General features: G+C 39.3%; 1 protein-coding gene across 3 annotated transcripts in view; it reads left to right on the top strand.

The window, feature by feature from the left end:
- Nucleotides 1-12,305, top strand: part of UMAD1 (UBAP1-MVB12-associated (UMA) domain containing 1) — a 200,976-nt gene that overhangs the window by 60,916 nt on the left and 127,755 nt on the right. Inside the window, exon 3 of one of the 3 annotated variants that reach the window (XM_036010318.1) lies at nt 11,919-12,065. The exons of the other annotated variants lie outside the window; for them this stretch is intronic. The gene's annotated coding sequence lies outside the window, so the exon portion shown is untranslated. Of the gene's footprint in view, nt 1-11,918; nt 12,066-12,305 lie in introns of those variants that run through there. 3 annotated transcript variants of the gene reach the window in all.

The following is a 12,305-nucleotide window of genomic DNA, read 5'->3' as shown; positions in this document are numbered from 1 at the left end:
GAACATTAAAGGTGTTTAATAAATACTCAGCTTGACTTGGACTTGAGCCTTTATTTTTCATCCTTAAGAGGAATAATGTTTCTTCTTCTAGTGTGGCACAGAGGGATGTGGTGAGGATGAATAAAGCCATCTGTTTGTAATCTTTGGAAAAAAGTGTGACAGGACCTAACATATATTCACAAGTATTACTTCAAATGAGTAGTTCAGAAATAGAATGTTTAGAAATTGCTTGTTAATCTTAAATTTAAATACTAAAAAGATATAGCTTGAAATAAAGGACATAAACTCCATGAGGCCTTTAAAATAGAATTTGCAAAATATGTACCCCTGAGAATTAAAGGGAGAAAAGGGGTGTAAAAATCTCATACTTGATGATACTTGAACTTAGTGTACATTAGAATTGTTTTGGATGCTTGTCAGAAGAGCATATGCCTGGGCCTCCTCCCACCAATTCGGATTTCGTAGGCTTGGAGTGAGTCCCAGGCACCTGTGATTTTAATCATCTCCCTCCCTAGCCCTCTCACTTAATGATTTTGATATACACCAGCATGAGAGAAACTCTAACCAAGACAACTATAGTGTTATAGACTACTAAGTATAAGTGTGCTATTATAATATAGATTACTAAGCTTCCTAATTCACAAATGAAAGAAAAATTTTCATTGCCATTAGGAAAAATAAACTTTTCACGTGGTAATTATACATGGCTTTTAAAAAAACATAATTATTGTGTTCAACTGTGATTTTATAGAAGCAGCCAATACATGTTTTCATACATTTCTATTTAACCTCTTGATATAAATAAAGGGCATTTTACTGAAGAATTAAAAATCTTTGGTGATGTCAGCTGAGTGCAGGTATGCTGCCTTCCAGTAATCTGAGTTTGTAGAAACATAGTATTGAGCCTACCTGGAGAACTGTGTGGCTAGCATGTGTCATGGGTTGTCTTGTGTCCCCCAACAAGATATGTTTAAAACCTAACCTTCAGTACCTGGGAACATGACCTTGTTTGGAAACATAGCCTTTGCAGATGTAATCAAGTCAAGATGCAGTCACACTCATTACAGCACGTCTTCATTCAGTGACTGGTGTCCTTGTAGGAGCAGGGAATCTTGGATGCAGATGCACACACATGGAGGAGAAGGGCCTTTGATGGCAGAGGCAGAGGTTGGAGTGACGCTGCTCCCAGCCAGAGAACACCAAGTACTGCCAGCGCCCCCAGAAGCTAGGAGGAGGCAAGGAAGCGTCCTTCCCTAGAGACTTCTGAGAGATCATGGCTCTGCTGACACCTGATTTAAAGCTTCCTGCTTCCAGATTTGTGAGAGTACCAATTTCTATTATTTTAATCTACTAAGTTGGTGGTACATTTCAATGGCAGTCCTAGGAAACGAATACACATGTGAATGTCTCCTCTCTTATTTGGATTTTTGACCAAAACTAGATAGAAAAAAACATCTTAAGGTTTCTTTTCTGACATATTTTACAGACACACACACACACACACACACACACACGCTTTGGACCTGCCATCGTGGGCAAGTTGGAATTCTGTTTGTAATGTCAAGGAGCTGGTCTAGTATGGTTGTCAGATGGATCTGTTCTATACCTATATGAGTACAAGCCATAGGTATTTCTGCTATTAGAATCCAGTTTTTCCATAAAAAGGAAGTTTATGTATTTGAATGAGTACGAAATGGTCATATTCAAGATTTGACCTATAGGATATGGAAAAGATTTGGTCATCAGTAGGGACTGCCCACTACAGTGAAAATTTCCTTCTGCCTCAGGGAAGATCTCGGCAGAGCCTGTGAACCAACCTCCTCCTCCTCCCTCTGCTCTTTTGTGACTGCCCGTGAGGATTTGACTTTGGCTGCTGTGTTCCCCATGGTTTCGTCAAGCTCCCCATCCACACCTATTCTCCACTGACCCAGTTTCCAACCCTTAGGGCCTCCATTCTGTTGTAAAACGTGATGGTGAACAGCACCAGCTCGAATCCAGTCACACTGATATGTGGTCAGATATGTCTGCATATCTAGAGTTGCTTTTTTGAGGAATAATTTGGCTTTAACTGTAGCTATCCCTACAGCCACCTCTGCATAGAATACCTCTACCTGGGAAAACCTTGGCTCTGGTACTTCTCTGGTAGAGGACAATAGGCAAGCCATTTAGTCTCTTTGAGTGTCAATTTCCTCATTTATAAAATTAGGGTTATAAAACCTGTTTTAGAGGTGGATGTATGGATTACATGAGTAGCCATATCTGACACACAGAAAGCACTTGAGAAGGTATCTCTGCCTTCTATAAGAATAGTACCAAGATTCCATCATCCTTTTCACCATGTTCAAATATGTATCAATTAATTAACTCATTAACCAATCAATGAATTCAACAGCATTTAAAGTGGACTAGTCACTTCGCTAGGCATTGGGAATAAGTGGTGATTGTGATAGATACAGTCAGCCTTCGTGGTTACTTACAGTCCAGTTGGAGAGACAGACATTAATTGTATGATCGCCCAAATAAGTGTAAAACTATAGCATTGGTATGTGCTGTGACAGCAAATGACCACATGTGGAAGTTTGAGGAAGTCTTCCCTAAGTAAGTAACATTTGAACTGGCAGTGGAAACATGTGGAAGAGTTAGCTGGAGAGGGAGGGGAAGGGAGGGTTCGAGACTGAGGGCACAGCAAATCATGATGTCCCTTGGGTGGAGGGCACACAGCATTCCTGAGTTGGAAAGGAGGTCCTTAGTCTGATGGGCAGAGAGCCAGGAGGGAGTGTTGAACTTGATGAGGTTGTGGAGTTAGGCAGCCCCAGATCAAGTTAGACTTTGTTGGCCCTGATAATGCCTTTATCTTAAGAGAAGTGGGAGCCATTGATGAATGTTAAGCCATGGGTGAGAGTGACAGGAACAAGTACAGGTTTTAAAATACGCTCTTCCATTTTCTTCCTTTAGTGGAGAGGATTATGCCTCTCAGATGGATGCTGCTGATTTTCCCACACACTTGGGACTTCCATGGTCAGGGTTGTCGTTCTCCTGCTGCCACCCTGCTACTTCGGTCCATTTCTTTTCCACCTTATTAATCAAGACACCATCTTCTGAGTTTCATACCACCTGCCGTCCTCTGCCCACCCCAGACGGAGCCCCAGACTTCACAGGGCCCTTCGACTGGGCTTCTTCCTTTTCCCAGCTCCTGTGGTCAGACTGGGCAGCTCTGACATCCGTGACAATGCCCTCACTAACACTCCAACCTCAATCCCTTATGTTCCAAAGACTTTCTTTACCAATGACTTTGTACTGTCTCTGCTCTGGCAGTTCTCTGCTGTGGCCTTGCTCTAGATTATGTGACCATTCAGAATCATGCTTCCTCTGAAATCTTAAATCTTTAACCCAGAAACCCTATTCTCAGATGTCAGCTTGTCTCTCTCTCATGCCACTACTCCTGCCTGTTCATCTAACTCATTGACAGCTTTTATGTGCTCAGTCTCTCACATTCCTGCCTTCTTTTTGTATCCAGTTTGGAGCCTGTGGGCGATCATTGTGGTACTGTGAGATCAGGTCTGTCAGTTATTTAGGTCCCTGCCAGTTTTCAGCTTTGGATAGGCCTTGTCTTTCCCTTTTATCCCCCTGCTCCCACACTGCTGATCATTCCCGGGGAAAATCATAATTATGTTTATGAGCACTATAATGCATTTTTGCCTTCTGGTTATCTGAGCGTCAACTCTCTTCAGTCCTTTTTCATCAATTTAATCTTAACAGAGTGGGTGCACATTGGAATCACCTAGGAGTGTTCTAAAAAATACCAATGCCTTGGTTCCATCCCTAGGGATTCTGATGTAAGTGGCCTGGAGTGCACGGCCCAGTGACGTAGACACTCCGCAGGTGAGTGTAATGTGCAGTCGAGGTTGAAAGCCACTGCGTTAACATGCCTGCAGAGGCCCGTGGACACGTCTCCTTCTTCTTTTGCTTTCTGCCTACGCTTACGTTAGCAGATCATCTTACCTCATCACACCTTTCTTTCTTTTTCTACGTCTATTTGCTTTTAGTTGTATCCCTGGTTGCCTAGTTCTTTCCGTTTTTTAGAGTAAAAACAGACTGCCTACAACCTAATATTTGACTCCTTCAAAGGTACACTGGGTATTAGTCTTTTTCTCCTCTACTCCTGATCTGAGCTGGATGATCTGAATGGGTAGGTTCAAAAGGTAGGCATGTAGCCCTGACCGGTGAGTCTTAGTTGGTTGGAACGTTGTCCTGTAAACTGAAAGGTCGTGGGTTGGATTCCCAGTCAGGGTACACAACTAGGTTGCAGGTTCGATCCCCTGGTTGGGGCGCCTGTGAGAGGCAACCAATTAATATTTCTCTCTCAGATTGATGCTTCTGTTCCTCTCTTCTTCCCTCCCCTTCTCTCTGAAATCAATAAGTGTGCCCTTAGGTGAAGATTAAAAAAAATAAGTATATAAAAAGTAGGCATGTAGTGATAAGCACACATTTTTCTCTTAGAAACAAAATGAAGCAGAATATTGAAAGCTGATGATTTTTAACACAAATAACATTTGATGAAATATAGTGAGATGTGATAGCTGAAAGATGGTTTGGACTGGGAGGGGAGGCTGTGGGAGTGGAGGCTTTTTCTATGTTATACTAAAATTGTTGGAAGTTTGATTTTCAAATACTTTGCAAGTGTTTCTCTTCGTAGTGGAAGATAATGATCAAATATATATGTTAGTAGAACTGTGGTAGCGGTGTGGGGCATGACCTGCAGAGGAAACAGGTTTGAGATGTGAAGACAGTGGGGAGCCCTCTGTGGTGGTCAAGGCATAAAGTGGTGACATGGAACCACTGGGCTGGAACCAGCCCGGGGGCTGGATGGGTAGCAGTGAAGAGGAGAGGGGGATGACAGCTTCTAGAGATATTTTTAGGGGTAGAATCAAGAGGACAGGGTCATGTTACCTTTCAGAGTATTAATTATGTCAAAGACTCACATATAGTATACGAGCACATGGTAATTAACCCAAAAGATTCTTTGCTAAATTGCCTATTTATTTATATGCTGTACGAGTGCTAAAACAAAATTACCATGAACTAGGTGGCTTATACACAACAGAAATATATTTTTCACAGTTCTGGAAGATAGGACGTCCATGGTCAAGGTGCTGTCAGATTCGGTGGCTGTGAGATCCCACTTTCTGGTTTGCAAAAGTCATCTTCTAGCTGTGTCCGCACCTGGTGTGGGGGAAGGGATCTCTCCAGGGTCTCTTACAAAGGCACTCATTCCGTATGCAAGGCTCTATATTATGACCCAGTCGCCTCCCAAAGGCTCCACATCCAAATACCATCACCTTGGAGGTAGGGTTTTAACATAACACATTTTGGGGAGACGCAAACATTTCATCTATAGCACTGCCCCAATAAAAGAGACTTTTCTTTAAAAAAAAAAAAAACTTTTGAGAATATAAATCTCTTCTCTGGAATGTAATGTTTGACCAAATTTGAAATATGCTAATTTGATTACTGTTAGAGAATGTTTTTGTGGTCTATTAAAATGTATGAAAGAAGACTTTAGTATAAAAATATCATGATCAGGAGAGGTGTAGTGGAAGGGTTTAGACTGTGGACACAAACTGGGTTTGAAACTTGGCTTGTACCATAACTGGATTTGAAGCTTGACTCCTGCCCTAACTAACCTGGTGATCTTGGGCAAGTTGCTCAGTGATGCTAAGCTTCATTTTTCTTATTTGTAAAGTAGAGAAAGTAAGAGGATCCATCTCATAGGATTGAGAGGAATATCTGGGATAAATATTAGCTACTATTATTTTGTGTTATATAGTCGATTTTAGAGATTCTTTCAGCTCGGATAACTTGCTCTAGCCATTGAGATTCACTAGAATATAATTTAGTAAGCAAATGCTATGAGTAATTCATGTCCCTTTTAGGAAAATATTTATTGGCCAAGCATTTGCAAACTGATCTGTTTGACTCTTGGTAAACGTAAAACAAATTGATTCTCCTATGAAGTTGGAGTTGAGCATTTTTTCCTGAAATTTTTGTGTTGTCCTTGATGGCTTTAGTCAACAAATTCTGCAAAAAGCAAAAAGGTAGGCAGAACAGGAAAGGGAAAAGTACATGTAGTTTTTGGATCTTCAGTGTTCCAGTCCTTCTATTTCCAATAGTTCCATGAATTCATCCTGGCAATAGCTTCCTTTTTGTTGATTACTGGTGTCCTAGTTATCTTTTGCTGTGTAATGAGCTCAGAAACTTAGTGGTCTAAAACAATAGTAATGTTGTTATCTCTCACGTCTCTGTGGGTTAAGTGGGCTTAGCTGGGCAGTTCTTGGTGTTCTTTCATGTGGTTGTAATCAAGTGTTGGCTGCGGTTGCTGTCATTACAGAGCTCGACTGGGCTTGATGTCCAGAGTAGTTTACTCACATGGCAGCCAGTTGATGCTGGCTGAAGCTAAGGCTGTGGAAAAGAATACCTCTATAGCCCCTTCATATTTCTTGATTTTCTCATGAAATGGTGGCTGGATGCTAAGAAGAACTGCAATTAGAAACTCAAGAAGTAGAAGCTGCCAGGCCCTTTAAGAGCTACACCTGGAACTGGGGCAAGCGTCACTTCCGCCATGTTGCCTTGGTCAAAGCAGCACACGGTGTTCCCAGATTCAAGGGTGCAGAGAATAAATACTGGCTCTGAGTGGGGAAATGCTGCTAAAGAACATACGCGATGGGAGATAGTGTGGCCAGCTTTAGAAACTAAAATTTGTCACAATCAGTGAGAAGAGGAAAGGTAGAGAAGTTATAGAAACTACCAATATTCTTATCACATTAAAAATTAATACATTTTATTTTGGAATATTTTAGATTTACAGAAAAACTGTAAAAATAGTACCCTGTGTGTGCAGGGTGTTCTCAGTGTCTTTCATTCACATTTTATGTACACTTTATCTGTATTTTACCAGTTTTTCCACTAATGTCTTTTTTTTTCTTTTTGTACCAGGACTGAATCCAGGGTATTACATTGTCTCTAGCCACCTTCTGTTTTAACATGTTAGCCAATCTCTCTTATACCGATTGTTTTCCTTTCACAACCCATTAGGAAATGGCTTACTTATGAATATGCATCTTTATAAGTAGTAATATTTTTAAAAATATAGACCAAGTCAATCGGAGATTTAGTGATTTCTAAAATACATGTTAGTCTTTTAAGATGCTGTAAAGTGTTTTGAAATGAGTCACCATTAGTCCCCTAACATGGGAAAGATAATAAAATTTCTAATTATATAACAACATAGCCATTTTGAGTGCTTTTAAAATATTCATGTTAACTTTAAACCTTAATCTTTGTTGTATTTGTGACAGAAAAAAAATTTAAATGGCTTAAATCAGTGTGAATAAGACTTTAACATTGCCGCTTAAATTTATGGACTTCAACATAATCACCATTTTTTGGTGATCCAAATTTCAGTCCGATTTTCCACCTCATTGAAAACATTCCCCAGCTGCTGCCGAGGGATTTCGTCAACTGCGTGCATGATCCTGGCTCGAAGTTCCTTTAAAGAATGCGGTCTGGATGAATACGCGGCAGTTTTAACAGAGTCCCATAAAATATAGTTCAGTGGGATAGGTCAAGTTTAAAGTTGCACAAGGATTTCATAAACACCCTGAGTAGATGGGCACTAAAACTTTGAATGTGTTATATGGAAAAACCTTATAAAGGATGGCAGTGTTCCAAGCATAGATTAAGTTGGTCATCTATGAAACAATTCCTGCTACTGATGGTTCTTAATAGTACCACCTGCTAGTTCTTTCATATTAAATTGTGTGAAATAACACATTCTGTAAACTGATGAACTACTTATTTATTTAATAAATCCATCAATGAAAGAAACTTCTGTCATGAGAAATGGAGTTATTTATTGGACCCAAAAGGTCTTAAGCCAGAAATGTCAGGCATTTTGTTTGGACAAAGACCGTTATAATCTGGCATTGTTTTCTAAAACAGCAGCAAGTAACACACCATACCCAGTTGGTGTGTTTGTCTTTTATCTGGCAGGAAACTCAGAATCTCAGGGTAGTCAGCTGAACGCCATGTTAAATCTCAGGAAAACACCAGTGGTCTTGGTGTACAGTTTTGAAGATACCACTAGGCTGTGAGTGTGCACTGAAGACTGATTTTGGTGCTTCACTGATGCATTTCCTTTGTCAATTTTATTTATTGGTTTAGTGGGAGTGTCTTTCACTCAGCCATGATGGTTGTCATCCTAGAAAACAAAGCAAACCAATACAGACTTCATATTCCCAATTAGAATGGTGGTCCCCTTGTTAGAAGAGACATTGGTCATGTTTTGAAATTAGTATGGCCCCATGAAATGGATGGTCAGCAGAAGACATCAGCAGTGTGTGGTGACTATGCCAGCACAGGCTGGTCATTTTGCCAGACATTGACGGGATTAATCCCAGGCAGTTTTTACTACTAGACAGTCAAGTCAATTGAAGTTATATATTCTGCTAAAATACCTCAATGGTTCTCAACTCTTGTTGCTAAACCTCTCTTTAAATGTATTGAAAACATGTGAGTTGCTTATACTTATGTATTTTATATGCTTAACATGCTCCATTTGTATTTGGAACTATCGATACTAAATACCACACACCAAGACAAATTTCTCATTTACTAATAAAATTATAGATTTCTTTCATACATGATATGAGTATTCTATTTAGAGAAGATATATGAGTATAATTTCTGGTTCTTTTAGGTAATCCTGGACTTTAATTTCCTTGCATTTTTCAAAGGGTTGTAATTGTTGTTTTCATTTTTTGGATATTATTAAGAATTAGCAGTGTATGCTTTAAATCCCAAGTATAGGGTTATTCTTCCACACCTTTAAATTTTTTTTCTTGATCTATGTTATTATTATCACAGTTATTCTGAAGTTACTGTAGGGCTGTAAGCTTAAATTAGAAAATATTCCTTTTGAGATACATCCCTAGCTCTGCAATTGTCCTAGTTCTGTAAGCTGTTAGCTCCTGGAGACTCAGAGCTGAGTCTGCATTGGTGTGGTGTCAGGAACGCTAGCCCAAATTAAGGTGGTAGGGTTACCCTGGTGTGGATGTGAAGCTTTTCTCAGTTCCCAGAAATTCTTTGGTTCCTATGTCTTGAGGTTGTAGCTAACGTTCATTTATTATTGTTAAGGTTTTTAATTTGAACTAAATAACCCTTAAGAAGTTCATGAATATAAAAATCTTACGGTTTTGAAATTATCTTCTCTGATTCATTAAGCTATATTTTGGTGCTTTTATTTACCAGAGTTACATCTCTCCCCTTATTCAGCTTTCACTTAAGTAAATCAGAAAGATTTATTACTCCTCATTTTATGGAAGAGTATAGAATTGTTACTGTGCATCCGAGGTTTCGTCATAAATACTCAAGATTGTGAAGAACATGGTTAAAATGAAGCCTGTCATCCCACCATGCTGAAACCGAATGTCTAGCCTGAGAGGATGTTATGACCTTGCTCATTTTCCATTCTCCCTCTTAAAATGAAAGAGTTATCTATTATTTTCACTAAATTTTGTTACTACCTTATGATATATATTTGTTCTTTGAAGCCAAATGAAATGCCAACTGACTTAATTTTTTTTTCATTTAAATAGCAATGTTTTGAACCCCAAATGTATTAACTAAAAATGCTTTGCAATCTTTCACAATGTTCAGGAAATATGCAAGGCTTAAGGTTGATACTGAAAAGCATTTTCATTCAGTTTGAATTGTATTGTATAGTAAATATAATATTATAAAGTGTTTTGTTTATACTGCTAAAATGTGCTTAATAAATGTGAGTGTATGTGAACAGGGTGGTGTTATTTTAGCATTTTCTACTGTGGAACATTTGGGTTTCATAAAACCAATGGTGTAAAAAAATTTCCAGGAACACATCAAATAAATTACTATTTAATAGACAGTAATTTGTCCATGAAGAGTGATTATGCCTTAAGTGAATATTGTTGCAAGGGCAGTCAAAGAGAAAAGTTGACATTGGGTGATTGACAGCATACCAACTCTTGAGGGCCCAGATACTGCAGTGAGAAATAACCCATCAAGGTGTCAGATTTGAAGGAAAGGTTATAATCTAAAGGTAATATTTAAATATGCAACTATATTGTACCTTAAAACTTTATATGTATACAGATGTATGTATGTATATGTCTGTGTGTATGTTCAAGGTCTGTCCAAAAGGTATCCAGCCATGTAATGTGAAAAATAGAGACATTTCTTGAAGAAGATACAAAATACAAGAAACATACATATGGGACAATGATACTTCAGTCCCCTTCAAGGCAGGCACTTTAGGACCTCCTATAGTTCTCCCAATTGCCATCAGCTGCCTGTCATATTTTCCTGAATCTCATTGATGGTCTGAAATCTCTTCCCTTTCGAAGGTGATTTTAGTTGTGGGAAAAGCCAGAAGTCTCAGGGTGCCGAATCTGGGCTGTAGGGGAGCCGAGTCACCTGAATGATTTGATTTTTTGCAAAAAAACTCTGCATGACACGTGATGCATGAGCAGGTGCATTGTCATGATGAAGCTGCCAGTCACCGGTTGCCCATAGCTGTGGCCTTGTGAATCATCTGAATAGTTTCTGTGGAGGAATATTCAAGCTTAATGCAAAATTAGATGCAGATTCTTTGCTGTCCTTGCTCAGTCATTTTGAGTGTGATAGCCACACAGTACACATGCTCACTCAACAGCATCTCCCACCCCCACTGACTAGTACAGTGAAGTTGTCATTGTTCACACATGTGCATTCCAGTCCACTCTCCTTAGCTGTTAGGTTATATCAATGTTGCACAAACTGTTCTCATTATATTAACAGTGGCTGGACCTTTCCCAGTCAGACACACTGAAATCTTCTGCAAACATTTAAAAGTCTATAAAAGGCCCTCTTAATTTGTTATACACAATTCTTGGAGAACCACTGGGGACCCCACATCCTCATCCCACCTGCAGATATTAATTCCTATATAGGTAGTTTTGATTATTTTGATTCAAAAGTTTTACCCTTAGTTTCCCCAAAGGCTGCCTCACTCAATCAGGAGGACTTTGGAACACCCATGAATTATCTTCCATAGAATTTTTGCAATAGCAGTGGTAGTCTTGGAAGATTGTGTCAGCATTAGGAATGAATCTCTCATTATCTGTCCGTGACTGGAGAACTGCTTTCTCTGATAAAATCTTATATCTCCTGGTAAAAGGGAAACTGTGGTATTGTTTACAAAGAACTTTGACATTTGGTGAGAGAGTGTGTTATCTTTTGAACATTGCAGTAAAGTGCATCAAATGGATTTTTGTGGTGTCCTTTCCAATTACTACAACGAATCCTTTTGGGGCAAAGGCTTCCCTAATTGTAGTTGTGGTTTTCAGTGTGCTCAGGACTTCGTTCAGCTGCATTTAAGTCCCAAGGATAAATCAGCCATTTCTTCCCTCAGTATGAATGTTACATATCGTGATTTGAAAAGTTTGGTCTTTGGAGATGTCTGCTGGTCAGATCCTCTTCTTGAGACTGAACCTTTTGGATTTTTGCATCTCAGTTTTGAGATTGCCACATTTCTTCCTCTGAAGTTTCACCTTTTGTGCTAAACCGTGTACAGTATCTTTAGGTCCCAGCTCTATGTTTCCACCTCCTGGTGTGATGAAGGCAGATTTAAATGCCTCTTTCACCTGTTGAGTTCCTACTTCTGCCCTTAGATGGAGGAGTTCTGTTTATATAAATTGTGTCTGTTCATGCAGTCCTTTCCAGGATTCAGTTGCTTTTATTTTATTACATTGTGCTCTTCAAATCATCTTATTGATGTAGGTGGTCTGATGTACATGATAGCTCTTACTGTTTTCATTTTGCACTATTGTGTTTTGTTTTTTCAGCTAATAGAGTTCCTGTAAGTGTTTCTTCCAAATACCTTAATGTTCACTGCAGCGTTATTTACTATCACCAACATATTGAAGAAGCCCAAGTGTCCATCAGTAGATGAGTGGGTAAAACAACTATAGGACATTTACACAATGGAATACTACTTGACCATAAAAAAAAAAATTACCCTTTGTGGCAACATGGATGGACCTGGAGAGCATTATGCTAGTGAAATAAGCCAGTCAGAGAAAGACAAATACCATATGATCGCACTCATATGTGGAATCTAATGAACAAACAACTAACAAGCAAAATAGAAACAGACTGATAGGGAGCAGGGTGACAGCTGTGGGGAGGGATTATGGGGTCAGAGGACTGAGGGAAAAGGATTTATGGACAGG

Source organism: Phyllostomus discolor, chromosome 10 (genome assembly GCF_004126475.2).
Source record: "Phyllostomus discolor isolate MPI-MPIP mPhyDis1 chromosome 10, mPhyDis1.pri.v3, whole genome shotgun sequence".
Classification (NCBI taxonomy): Eukaryota; Metazoa; Chordata; class Mammalia; order Chiroptera; family Phyllostomidae; genus Phyllostomus; species Phyllostomus discolor.
Note: the sequence above shows the minus strand (reverse complement) of the source record. Positions and strands in the feature narration are given on the sequence as shown.